The 12267-nt window shown below is 38.9% G+C and overlaps 1 long non-coding RNA gene across 5 annotated transcripts in view; it reads right to left on the bottom strand.

Annotated features, from left to right (window-relative positions):
* Positions 1–12267, bottom strand: part of LOC108312365 — a 48148-nt gene that overhangs the window by 1796 nt on the left and 34085 nt on the right. For all 5 annotated transcript variants that reach the window (XR_001828606.2, XR_001828607.2, XR_001828604.2 and 2 more), the window contains one exon: positions 9225–9475. This is a non-coding gene — a long non-coding RNA (uncharacterized LOC108312365). The remainder of the gene's footprint in view (positions 1–9224; positions 9476–12267) is intronic.

The following is a 12267-nucleotide window of genomic DNA, read 5'->3' as shown; positions in this document are numbered from 1 at the left end:
CAGTAGCAGACAGGCTATGAAATGTAACTTCAAGAAAGCAGTAAAGTACCAGCTGTTGCAGAGGGCCTGGGTAGACCGAGGATCACAAAGGCCTACTTAATGTGGCAGTGAGCCTGGGGAGCAGCAGGGATGAAAACTTTTTTGCAGCCCCCCATTCCTTCCATCAGAATGGCTTTCTATTTTCCACTTCCGTATCCAAATAATTAGCAAATAATCACAAATAATTGTAATTAAATGCAAAATCAAATAGGCACATTTATGCAATACTAAGGAGTGACTTCTTTCCCAATTTGTCAGGTTTACAATAATGTAAATATCAGGTTAAAAAACAGAAATGTTCAGGTTCTAACGAAATCGTTCCCTTTCTCATTTTGCTTCCATGTGATATTTTAGGTTATTCCTGTAGCTATTAATAGTGCTCTAATCCACACAATTTGGGAGCAGATTGTCGCCTCGGAGGACTTTAGATTGGATGCACACTTGCCTCTATTTCTATGAAAATTTCATGTTTCTTAAATGTCATTTTTTGAACTTTAGATATGCGAACTTAGTGTGAGACTCTAAAATGCACTGATTTCTTTTTACAGCCATGATTAGATTTGTTTAAATAATTGGTCAGTTCTGACAGTTGTATTAAAATCTTTCAAAAAAAAAAAAAGATAGAAACCAGAACATGCTATCTAAAGTATACATCCTCTCCTGTTGTTTTGGAAAGCCGGTGGCACATACTTCATATGTAAGACCCTCATTCTTAGGACACTTACATATGGACCATCGAGTGCTGGCTACACATTTTTATATAAACTTGATCTTCCATAGCTCAGCTGCTTTGCCGAGGCACAGTCCCGGGGAAGGTTGCCCGGATTCTCAGTTTAGCATAACATTTGAGTGATACAGCACAGTATTCCTGTTCATATAAATATTTTAAGTTGAAAAAACCCCTTTTGTTATTTTTCTCTCTGCCTAAGAAATACTTTCGTGAACTCTTCCCATAACAGAGCAGTTCGTTGACTTCAGTAACCCTGCAGAGAGACAAGGACAGCCTCTTGGCACTGCCGGTTTTCCACAACTAAAGCACTGAGAGAATATGCAGAACCACACCACTTTTAGGTGAATAGAGAGGTCCTTATTTCCTTTCGACTGTACATCCTTTCTCCTTCCCAGTTCCGGATGTGGGAAAAGTTAACACTGGAGTTAATAAGGAAGTAGGTGTGTGATCACACCATTAACCTCAGAGAGCCTACTTTGGAGTTTCCAGTTTCCTTCCCATTTGTGGTTGGAGTGTGATGTGTAATCTGGAGTTTCATCCAATAGTTACTTCTTTGAAGGCATCTGTGACTAATTCCAGCCACAAGTTCTCTTCTCTTCCTTCCTTGTCTTCCTTTTTGCATTGTGTGTGTGTGAGAGAGGTTTATCTTTTTCCTTTATCCTCCTATGTTTTCTATTTATTCATTCACGTATTTATCTCTCTTCATTTATCTTGCTAACTTACAGAATACTACAGAACAAGGATTAGATATTTTTCTCTTGTTTTTCATTTCAAAGTACCTAGTGAGAGATAAGAGTATCTAGGCATAAAAGAAGTGTTTAACGAGCACTCATGGATGAATTATGTTAGGACAGAAAACCAGATGCCAGGATCTGATGTTGTACCCTTTCTTCCTGAATAATGCATTTTGCTCAGCATTTAACACCCCAACCTTCACTGGGGATCCACGAACAGACCAAAAATTTAGTGTGTGTTTGTGTGTGAGAGAAAATATGTGTGGATGTGTGGTGTGTGCATGTGCCCAGTCTGCAGCCTGGATCAGAGTCAAAGGGGTTCAATCCTCAAAAGTTCAGGGAAGGAGTTCTTTTTTTTTTTTCCCTTCCCTCCCCCGGGAAGGAGTTCTTTCCTTTCCTCCCCCGGGAAGGAGTTCTTGCTGCTGGCAGATGAAGTTTGAGATGGAGTTTCACTCTTGTTACCCAGGCTGGAGTGCAATGGCGCGATCTCAGCTTACGGCAGCCTCCGCCTCCTGGGTCCAAGCGATTCTTCTGCCTCAGCCTCCTGAGTAGCTGGGATTACAGGCACGCGCCACCATTCCCAGCTAATTTTGTATTTTTGGTAGAGACGGGGTTTCTCCATGTTGGTCAGACAGGACTCAGACTGTTTTGGAACCAGTCAGGGTCTTGCAGACATGAGAAAATGTATCACTAAAAGTTTTAGAGGCCAGTTGTGGTGACTCACACCCGTAATCCCAGCACTTTGGGAGGCTGAGTTGGGAGGATTACTTCAGGCCAGGAGTTTGAGACCGTCTTGGGCAACATAGCCGGACCCATTTCTACAAAAAATAAAAAAAAATAGCTGGACGTGATGGTACATGCCTGTAGTACCAATTACTAGGAAGGCTGAGAAGGGAAGATCACTTGAACCCAGGAATTTGACCTTTCAGTGAGCAATGATTGTATCATTCACTGCAGCTTGGGCTGCAGAGTGAGACCGTTTCTCATAAACAAACAAACAAGCGCCTTAGAGATAAGATGAGATGGAATAAGGAGGGCTCTGAGTTGGCCAAAAATCAAAGTTCAATTTTACTAGAAAACTCTGGGGCCTAGTTATACACAGAGAACCTCGGTGGTTATCAAATACAACCCAAGCAGGGTGTTTGGCCTGGCCTTCCTCCAGGACTGTGCCTCTAATGGGTATTTCAGTTATGAGTCCTGACAACAATGATTTTTTTAATGTATTCTGGCCATTAATGGGTGACATGGAGGCAAACACTTAGTAGTCAACATTATAGAGTAAGAAGAAGAAAAGCTGGAAGAAGAGGAGAAGAAAGACAAAGATTTAACAGAATAAAGACGGTAGAGTAGGAAACTGGCTCTGAAATATATTAATATAAAGGATTATGGCGATTGAATGAAAAGCCTCCTAAGGCTTCATAAAGGGAAAATCGTTCACTAAGCTGGAAATAGAAAAAAGAATAATTTTAAGTGCACGTTTCAGATAAATTATCTTAGTTCATTTAGTACCAATATTTCTAATGAACACTTAGGGCTGATATGAATCATTTCTCTGCTGACTCCATTAAGAAGCCTATTGGGCATGCAATTTGAGTGGGATTACAGAGAGAGATGTTGAGAGATCTGTGATTTAGAAGGTGGGCAGCTCTTCTCTGATAGGTTTGAGTGTCCTCTAACTCCATGAAGAGAGGGTCTGACAAGCTCAGCTGCAGAGGCAGGCTCTGGTTAAGACAGGCAGCATTGGGTCCTTCACCGAGTGGCTGGCTCAGAGGAAATTCACACTGGTGATTCACTCATTGCCATGGTAACCACTTGAATGCAGAGAAGTACATTTGTTCATTTTTACAATTATTCTATTATTTATACTGAGGCGTCTTGGAGAGAATGATATATATCTGGGGAGGAGTCAGGGAGGCTACCCCTTGGACAAAAGAGACAATTAACCACAAGATGCCCCAAATTGGAAATATATGTTTGCTGATCACCAGGGACATAGTCTCTTTCCACCTAGCCCTGAGGGAAATCTTCATTATCCAAGAAGATGTTCTGCTAGCCACAGAATAGGGAAATGGGCAGGTCTCACTTAGCAAACTTAGTTCTCAGGAATAGGCAGACATTTCTTTTTCTTGACCAGATCTTTGTCTTTTTGATTCAGAGTTTTCTCATAGAGCATGGTTTATTATACTTAATCACCTAAAATATGCCACTACATGTAAAACTAAGATGGCTTTTAAAAAACTCACCTGAGAAAATATCTTGTTTGACCTTGAAGACGTAATGGGAAAGCTAGGCTTAAAATGTAATGAATTTTAGTTTTTACAAATCTAGCAAAATAAATGAATAAATGAGCGTGGTGTTACACACCTGTAGTCCCAATTACCAGGGAGGACAAGGAGGGAGGATCAATGGAGCCCAGGAATTTGACCTTGCGTTGAGCAATGATTGCACCACTGTACTCCAGCTTGGGCTACAGAGTGAGATGGTATCTCATGAACAAACAAGCAAACAAACAAACAAAAGCCTTAGGGATAAGATGGGATGAGATAAGCAGGGCTCATAAGCAGGTAAATAAACAAACAGTCTTCCCAAACCTTTAATATTTAGTGTGGATAATTTGATATACTCCACATTTTTGTTGCCTTGATTCTGGGAAGAAATAGAAAGTGAGAGAAGTCCCCAATCAAGTGAGCAGAGATACATTGTCAAGAATATTTCTCTAAGAGAATTGATTATCACATAATTATATATAATCAAGATGCATAACTGCATGTATAATAATTTAACACATAGGTAAAACATATTGCGTATATAATACATAGGTACTGAGACTAATTCAAACACATCAAAATGCAAAACTGGCTTAATGTGTTTTGTACAATGGAATACCTGCAGCCATTAGCTGGTAAGAATGATGATGGAGATAAAATCTGTTGACATGAAGCAGGGATGCAGTGACACACTTGTAATCTCAGCATTTTGGGAGACTGAGGCGGAGGATCGCTTGAGCCCAGGAATTCAAGACCAGCCTGGGCAACATGGCAAAACCTTATCTCTACAAAAAATACAAAAAATTAGCTAGGCATGGCGGTGTGTGCCTGTAGTCCCAGCTACTTGGGAGCTTGAGGTGGGAGGATCACCTGAGCCTGCAGTAGCTGTGATCAAGCCACTGAGCGACAACGTGAGACCCTGTCTCAAAAAGAGAAAATGTTTGTTTACATGAAATAATGTCAATGACGTATGGAGATTTTAAAAAGTAAGAAACGAAGGGAAAAAAGAGCAGATTATAAACAATATGTGTCTTATAATCACATTTTACTTTAAAATATTCCATTTCTTTTTATATATCTATGTGTCTATCTATGTCTGTACTTACAGAGAAAGAAAACCTAGAAGTGGAGTCACCAAAGGGTTAATAATCATTATCTACGGTGATGGGGTGGAGTGTAATTTTTCTATTTTTCTTCCTTCATAGACTGTGAGCAGAATAGCTATATGATCATAGTTATATTCTATCTATAATTTATTAATCATCTATTATGCGTCAAGCCCTTTATTATGTTCTGATCTCCTAGAGCTTGTGTTTTATGACTGGATATATCAGCTGGCATTCTAACTATAGTTGCAAACAACAGAAACCATGCTGCCTAATTTAAGTAGGAATGTGATTTATTAAAGGACGGTTCTACTGGGAATTGTTCCCCAGAATTGTTGGGAGAGCTGGAGAAACAGATTCAAGGCTAAGCTTTCATGAGCAACGCCCCAAATCACATCACAGAACTGACCTGATGAGGTAGCCACCTTTACTGCTGCTGCCACTGCCAAGCAGGAAATGAAAGGAATCGACTAGTGTAGCTCCTACTGCTCCAGCACCGGAGCTACTTCTGAGCCAACGACTTGCATTTGTAACCCCTGCCGCTCCTGAAAGCTGAACTCATCAGCTGCTACCTGCCTCTGCAAAGATGGAGGCTGCATGCATATGTGAGACCCTGTGTGCGGACAGATGGCTGCTAGAGCCTGGGTCACATGCCTGCCTCCGAGCTGCCGAAGTGGCTGGAAATTTGGGTTCTGAATTCTGCATTGATGAGGCTGAATTCATAATGTGGGAATTTCCCTCAGTAGAGAAGATTATTTAAATGATAAGTAGCCAGGCGTGGTGGTTCATGCCTGTAATTCCAGCACTTTGGGAGGCCCAGGGGGGTGGATCATGAGGTCAGGAGTTCAAGACCAGCCTGACCGACCTGGTGAAACCCCATCTTTACTAAAAATACAAAAAAAATTAGCCAGGCGTGGTGGATGGCACCTGGAATCCCAGCTACTCAGGGGGCTGAGGCAGGAGAATAGCTTGAACTCAGGAAGCAGAGGTTGCAGTGAGCCAAGATCATGCCATTGCGCTCCAGCCTGGGCAACAGAGATTCCATCTCAAAAAAAAAAAAAAAAGTATAAGGACAAAAAGGAACCTGACAAAAGTACTTGTAGGTTATTGACAGCAGTCAGGATTTGTTTTGAATACATGTAAAGGAAATCCAATGCAAAGTAGGTTAAGGAAAAGGGGGAATGAATGGGCTCAGTTGGTACTGGCCCCTGTCATAACTGGATCCAGGGACTCAAATGATGTCATCAGGTATCAATCTCTTTCTGTCCTCAGGTTCTTTTGAGTGGATAGCATAATGGACCCTTGGCAGCCTCACATACCAATACAATTTCATTAGCAGAAATAGATAATTTCCCCAGGGCTTAGACAAAATAGCCTCTGTAAAGAGATTTTGATAGGTTCACTGTGGTCACATGCCTATCCTTGACCCAATCCTGTACTGGGGAACCTGGGGCATATCCCTGGGGTGTGATGGTGTCAACTCCACTCCTGAAATATGGAATTGGTTCTCCACAGAAAAAAAGACATATCCTGGCTCCAGCACATACTAATTGTGTCATCTTGGACAAGTCACAATTTCTCTGAGCCTCAGTTTTCTCATCAGTAAAATGGGAGTAATAAGAGTGTGACTTCATAGGGTTTTTAAAACACGGTTAATATAAAGTTTGAAAGAATTTATATTTGTAAAGCACAGAAAAAATGTCTGTCATGGTATACAAGTGTTTACTACTGTAATTATATTCTGTTAGTCAGAAGAAGGGAGAAGTGACAGGTAAGGGAGACACATATTTCTACTGCACCCTAGATCAGGCAGTTGAAAATGTGAGTCTGGAATTTTAAAAGAGATCTTGGCTAGAGTCTGCAGAATGGATAAGAGAGTGGAGTACATGACCCCTCAAGGGAGAAAGTATGGAGAGGGAAGAAGATGAATAGGGTGGAACATAACCAACTCCATAAGTGGATGAAATTTACAATACTGATGTTTTTCACATCATACCCCATTCAATGGAAATTCAACTTGGCAGTTTTAAACATGCACTTTTGACTGTGTCACATTCCTACCATGAGTCTAAGTTCTTTCTTGAGATTCTTCTGAACTCTGTACACTTTAAGGATTTAAAAAATATAACAGATTATTTGACCACATTAAAATTAAATAGTTCAAATAGGGCAAACTATAGATAAAGTTAACAGGTTCATGACAGACTGGAAATAAATGTAATATGCGATTAATTGATTGGGATTAGCATCTAGAATATGAGGAACTCCAAAAGTTAAAAAAAAAAAAAAAAAACAGTAAAGGATGTGGATGGGAATAGAGAATGATGAATTCCTTGTCACAGAGATACCCACAAAGTGGTCCATAATGCAATCTGTACATGGATGTTTCTAAATGCGATGTAATAGCATAAATTTGTGTACAACCTAGCTATTTATCAGTAAGGTCACAGATACTGTAAAATACTGCACAGTAAGGGAAACTCTTTGAATGTTAGATGTGCAAACAGCAACATGAACAGATCCTAAAACCACAGTGTTAGGTAAAAAAGAAAAAAAGAAAAAGAAACAAAATGAGATCTTGAAGTCAATACTTCTTGGTACATTAGAAATACAATATGCATAAAATAACACAAAGGATTTAGCAAGGATACAGGCATGTTTAAAAATATAAGTATATTAAAGTAGATGACTTGGGGGAGAAAGGAGAGAACTGAAAAGAAAATAAATGAAAAAAGTCTTTCTATTATTGCCTCAAAGAGAGTGTACATGTGAGACTTTGTCAGGTCTCGACATATCTAGAGGCTGAAAATTTGGGTGAAGCAATGTATTTTTTTTAGTAGAGAATAATTTCATATGTGTGAAACCTGGAAACTCTTTCACATTTTGTATGCAATTAATTAGCACATCCCTTTTTCCTTCCTTCAAATTATATACAAAATCTACCTACACCTTTCCACCTCCACTGCTACCACCTTGGCTCAATTGGTGGTCTTCTGTTGCCTTGTCTAGTGTAATTATCTTCTAAGAAGTTTTCCTGCCAAGTTGCGCCACCAGCTCTCCCATTCCCAAACAAATCCCCAAACCAAAGCCAAAGTAATATTTTAAATACCTAGTTGGGATGATATCACTGTTTCAACTAAAAAGCCACCAGTGGTTTTCTATCTAACAGAATAAAACCCTCGAAGATGCATGTCTGTCACTGCCCCCCGTCTCTAGCACACCTCTTAAGATCTCAAATCCTACCTCAGGGCCTTTACCCTTGCCGTTTGTTTTCTGTCTGGAACCTGGATCCCTTCTTCTTATCAGAGAAGACTTCCCTGATCACTCTCTAAAGTAGTAAAGGTGTTCAGGAAATGCCACCCCCAAATATGCCACTTTGGACTTCAAACTCAGGGCACTTAGGGAACAGCAAATTCCTTGAGGGGCTTTTCTCTGAACTTTCTTTATCTGCCTAAAGACAGATACTTCAAAAAGATCTCAGATGTCATGAATCCTGTCCCCAGGCATCTCATCAACCACAGAAGATTCAACTCACCTCCCAGGAGAGGAGACTGGGGATTGACCCCACACCCAGACAGACTTCATCACAGGATGCCACCTGTTCTTCTCAGAGCCTGTTCATCTTTTCCAGAAATTATCTTCTCACCCCTAAGTTGCCTACGTCCCCAACCTGTCTCCTCTGTGAAGAGGGTATATAACAAAAAATCAGCTGGGCCTGGTGGCGTGTGCCTGTAATCCCAGCTACTCAGGAGGCTGAGGCAGGAGAATTGCCTGAACCCAGGAGGCGGAGGTTGCGGTGAGCCGAGATCGCGCCATTGCACTCCAGCCTGGGTAACAAGAGCAAAACTCCGTCTTAAAAAAAAAAAAAAAAAAAGAGGGTATATAAGCTTTTACCTCTCAGTGGGTTGGTAGATAATCAGTGTTTTTCCCTGTGATGCCCCCATGCACATGATACATCTTTATTCTTTTTTCTTGTTAATCTGCCTACTGTCAATTATTTTAGACTCAATTACCAAACCCTTAAAAGCTAGAGGGAAAGTTTACCCTTCCTTAAGACAACAAATACCCGTTTCTCCACCCAGATTGATTCCTCTTATCCTGTTTTATTTTCCTTCATGGCATTTATTTGTTACCAGATACCTCTTTCCCATTAGAAAGTAAGTACCTTGAGGATAAGAATGTCTTTCAGTGTCTACTCAATTTTCAGTGCACTCAGTAATACTAGTTGAGAGGATAAAACAATGAATGAATGAATGAATGAATGAATGAATGAATCAAGGAGAAAGAGAGAGACATAACACAAGCAGACAGAGAAAGAAAGGAGACAGGAACACTCTGGTGGACCCACCACGCTTGAAGATTTTTCTGTGAAGTAGAAACGATTCTTGTGACAAATCTTTCATCCTTCTCATTCCCTTGCAGACTTCCTCCCCTGACTTTCCCTCAGGTTTGATGATGGACCAAGTAGCAGCTGTAATATGGGACGGAGGCATATTCTGACTCTGCTCAGAGAGGGCCACTTCCTTGTGATATGGGTGGCATTTTGACTTATTCCTCTGTAAGAGATTTTTTTCTGTACATGTTCACTCCTACATGCTCCTATCTACCTTAGAAAAAGGAAAAATGGGATTTATAAAAATGACACTTTATGAGATTGCCATTTTCCTCTGTGATATTATTCCCCCAAACGCATAACTTGAGTGTAATTATGAGAAAAATATTAGACAAATTCCAATTGAGGGATGTTCTACAAAATACCTGACCAGTAGTCTTTAAAACTGTCAAAGTCATGGCAAATGGGGAAAACTTAAGAACTGTCAAAATCAAGAGTAACTAAAAGAGACATGAGCTCTAAATCTAATGTGAGATGCTGGATGGGATCCTTGAACAGAAAAAAGATATTAAGGGAAGAATTAGAAAACTTGAAAAAGTGAGGACTTTAGTTAATGACATATCAATTTGGTTCCCTAATTATAAGCAATGTGCTGCACTAATATACAGTGCTAATCCTAGGGGAAACTGTAGGGTGGGGGTAGCATATGGGAACGCTTTCTATAGCATCTTCACACTTTTTCTGTACATCTAATGGTGTTCTAAAATAAAAAGATTTTTTTAAAAAGTTGCTATTCCTCAAATTTGTTAGTGCTCTACATAGCAGGGAAAAGGAATTGCTTCTGGAGATATGTCATGTTTAGTGAAACATTTCATCACAATTCAGTACCCCCCTTCCCTTTCCCGTTACTGATAAGCAAGGCAGGTAGATAAAGCCTGTCGTCTCTCATGAAGGAAATCCCTTAGTTGTTTAATTATAGCCTGAGGATTTACATGTTTTGCCATGTTTAGGTTTCAGCCTGGAGTTCAGTCCTGTTATTTTAAGATTCTTGGCCATTAACTGCAAAGGGGAAGTGAAAAACACCTCCGTTTTTATAACAGAACGTGTTTTAACAAAAATAATTTACATGAACATGAGCCAAGGGACAAGCCTAGGAGGTCAGCAGTCCTGTGCAGAGAAACGTCTACATGGCATTTCCTTATTTTAAGAAAATCTTTTTATATAGACTATTTAAAGAAGGATAGTTTCCCTCTCATTTCCTCCTCTAAAAAATAATATACTTGAACACTGGATCAGGCCTATTTTTAAGGGGCCACTGATAGAAATGAATTGCTCTTGGCGTTCAACTCTGAGATCTGCCTTCCCCAAGTTCTTCTCCAGCCCACGTGCTTTTTTCTTTTTTTTTTTTCCTTGGTGGGTGAATTCTATTAGGGTTTTCAAGTACTCTCTATTTAAGAAGGCAAATACCTTTAGGAAGCTTCAAGGGTTATTAATAAAATAATAATTAAAGTAAGAACTATAAGCCAGACAATTTACATGTAAAAAAATGGAGGCCAGGATGCCTAATTTTTAAGGAGGTCATGAGAGTACAAGGAAAATTGCATGAATTCAAGAAAAGGCAATGCTAATTAAGACCAATGGAAAATGGCTGCTTATTATGAAAAACAAATGGGAAGATGTATTTCTTGGGAGTAAGAGCTTCAAGAAGTAAGGAAATTGACTTATTAGAAGAAGCTGCAGATTTACATTGCAAAAGGAGAATATACAGAAATAGCAAAAATTAGGCCTATTTTGTAATAAGTCTACCACAGATATAGTAAATAAGGTGTTAGCATATATTCTGTAAGTATACGTTCTGTATATACACATATATGTTCTACATACACATTGCATGTCAGATCATATTGGGTGCTAGATTTTTCTCTCATGAAAGCGTAAAGCAAATGTTATAAAAGCAATGCCCCTGCACTCATCACACAATTTAAGTGAGATTCCCTCATCCTTTCACTGGTGGTCATCACTATTCTAAATTTTTTTTTCCCATTTATTTTATTGCATTTTAGGTTTTGGGGTACATGTGAAGAACAATTTTAAAGTTATTTGTTCCTGTTTTCTTTACAGTTACTATCACACACAAATATATCTCTGAACAATATATTTTCAGTTTTGCTTTATTTTTGAATTTATATAAATGGAATTAGACTGAATAACTATTCCTGTGATTTTTTGAGCTCAAGGGTAAAAGCATTTATGTTATATTATAACAAGATGTTTTAAAATGCTCATGTTTATGACTTTTAAAAATGATTTTCTTATCAGTTCCACATTTACTTACTTAATAATCAGAAAAGATGGCCTACATGGTACTCATTTTTTGAAATTGTTGATATGTTCTTTATTGTCTTTTATGGAGCTAATTTTCATAAATGTTTCCTAAGAGCTTGAAAAAAAAAAACTCGAATTCTTTAAATGTTGAATGCAGCACTGTATGTAGGTCCATTAGATCATGCTTGTGAATTATGCTACTCGAATGTTGTATAGACTTTCTAAACTTTCTTGTCTGCTTGATCTATCAACGATTAAAATAAATAGATATGTAAAACTTTTCCAATATGGTTGCAGTTTTATCATTTTCTTCTTGTGGTTCTATCAATTTCTGCTTTATATATTTTGAAGCTGTATTATTAGGACCATATAAGTTTAGAACCATTGTCTTTTCTTAATTAAATTACACTTTATTATCATGTAATCTCCAGTAATAAATTTTGCTTTAAAGGCTACTTTATGAACATTAATGTGACTAAACCAGATTTTTAAAAATTAGTATTTACCTGGAACATTTTTTTCTACCTTCAGCATTTCTCTTTTGTTATGTTCTAGCTATGCCTCTGTGAAAAGTCTAAGATAATCTTATTTTTAAAGTTAATATGGAGGTTGATCCAAGATGGCCGTTTAGGAACAGCTCAGGATTGCAGCTCCCAGTGAAAGCGCAGAGGGTGAGTGGACGCCGCGTTTTTATTGCCCACAGACTAGGAAACTCGCGGGCAGAGGTGCTCCA

Source organism: Cebus imitator, unplaced genomic scaffold (genome assembly GCF_001604975.1).
Source record: "Cebus imitator isolate Cc_AM_T3 unplaced genomic scaffold, Cebus_imitator-1.0 Scaffold124, whole genome shotgun sequence".
NCBI lineage: Eukaryota > Metazoa > Chordata > Mammalia > Primates > Cebidae > Cebus > Cebus imitator.
Note: the sequence above shows the minus strand (reverse complement) of the source record. Positions and strands in the feature narration are given on the sequence as shown.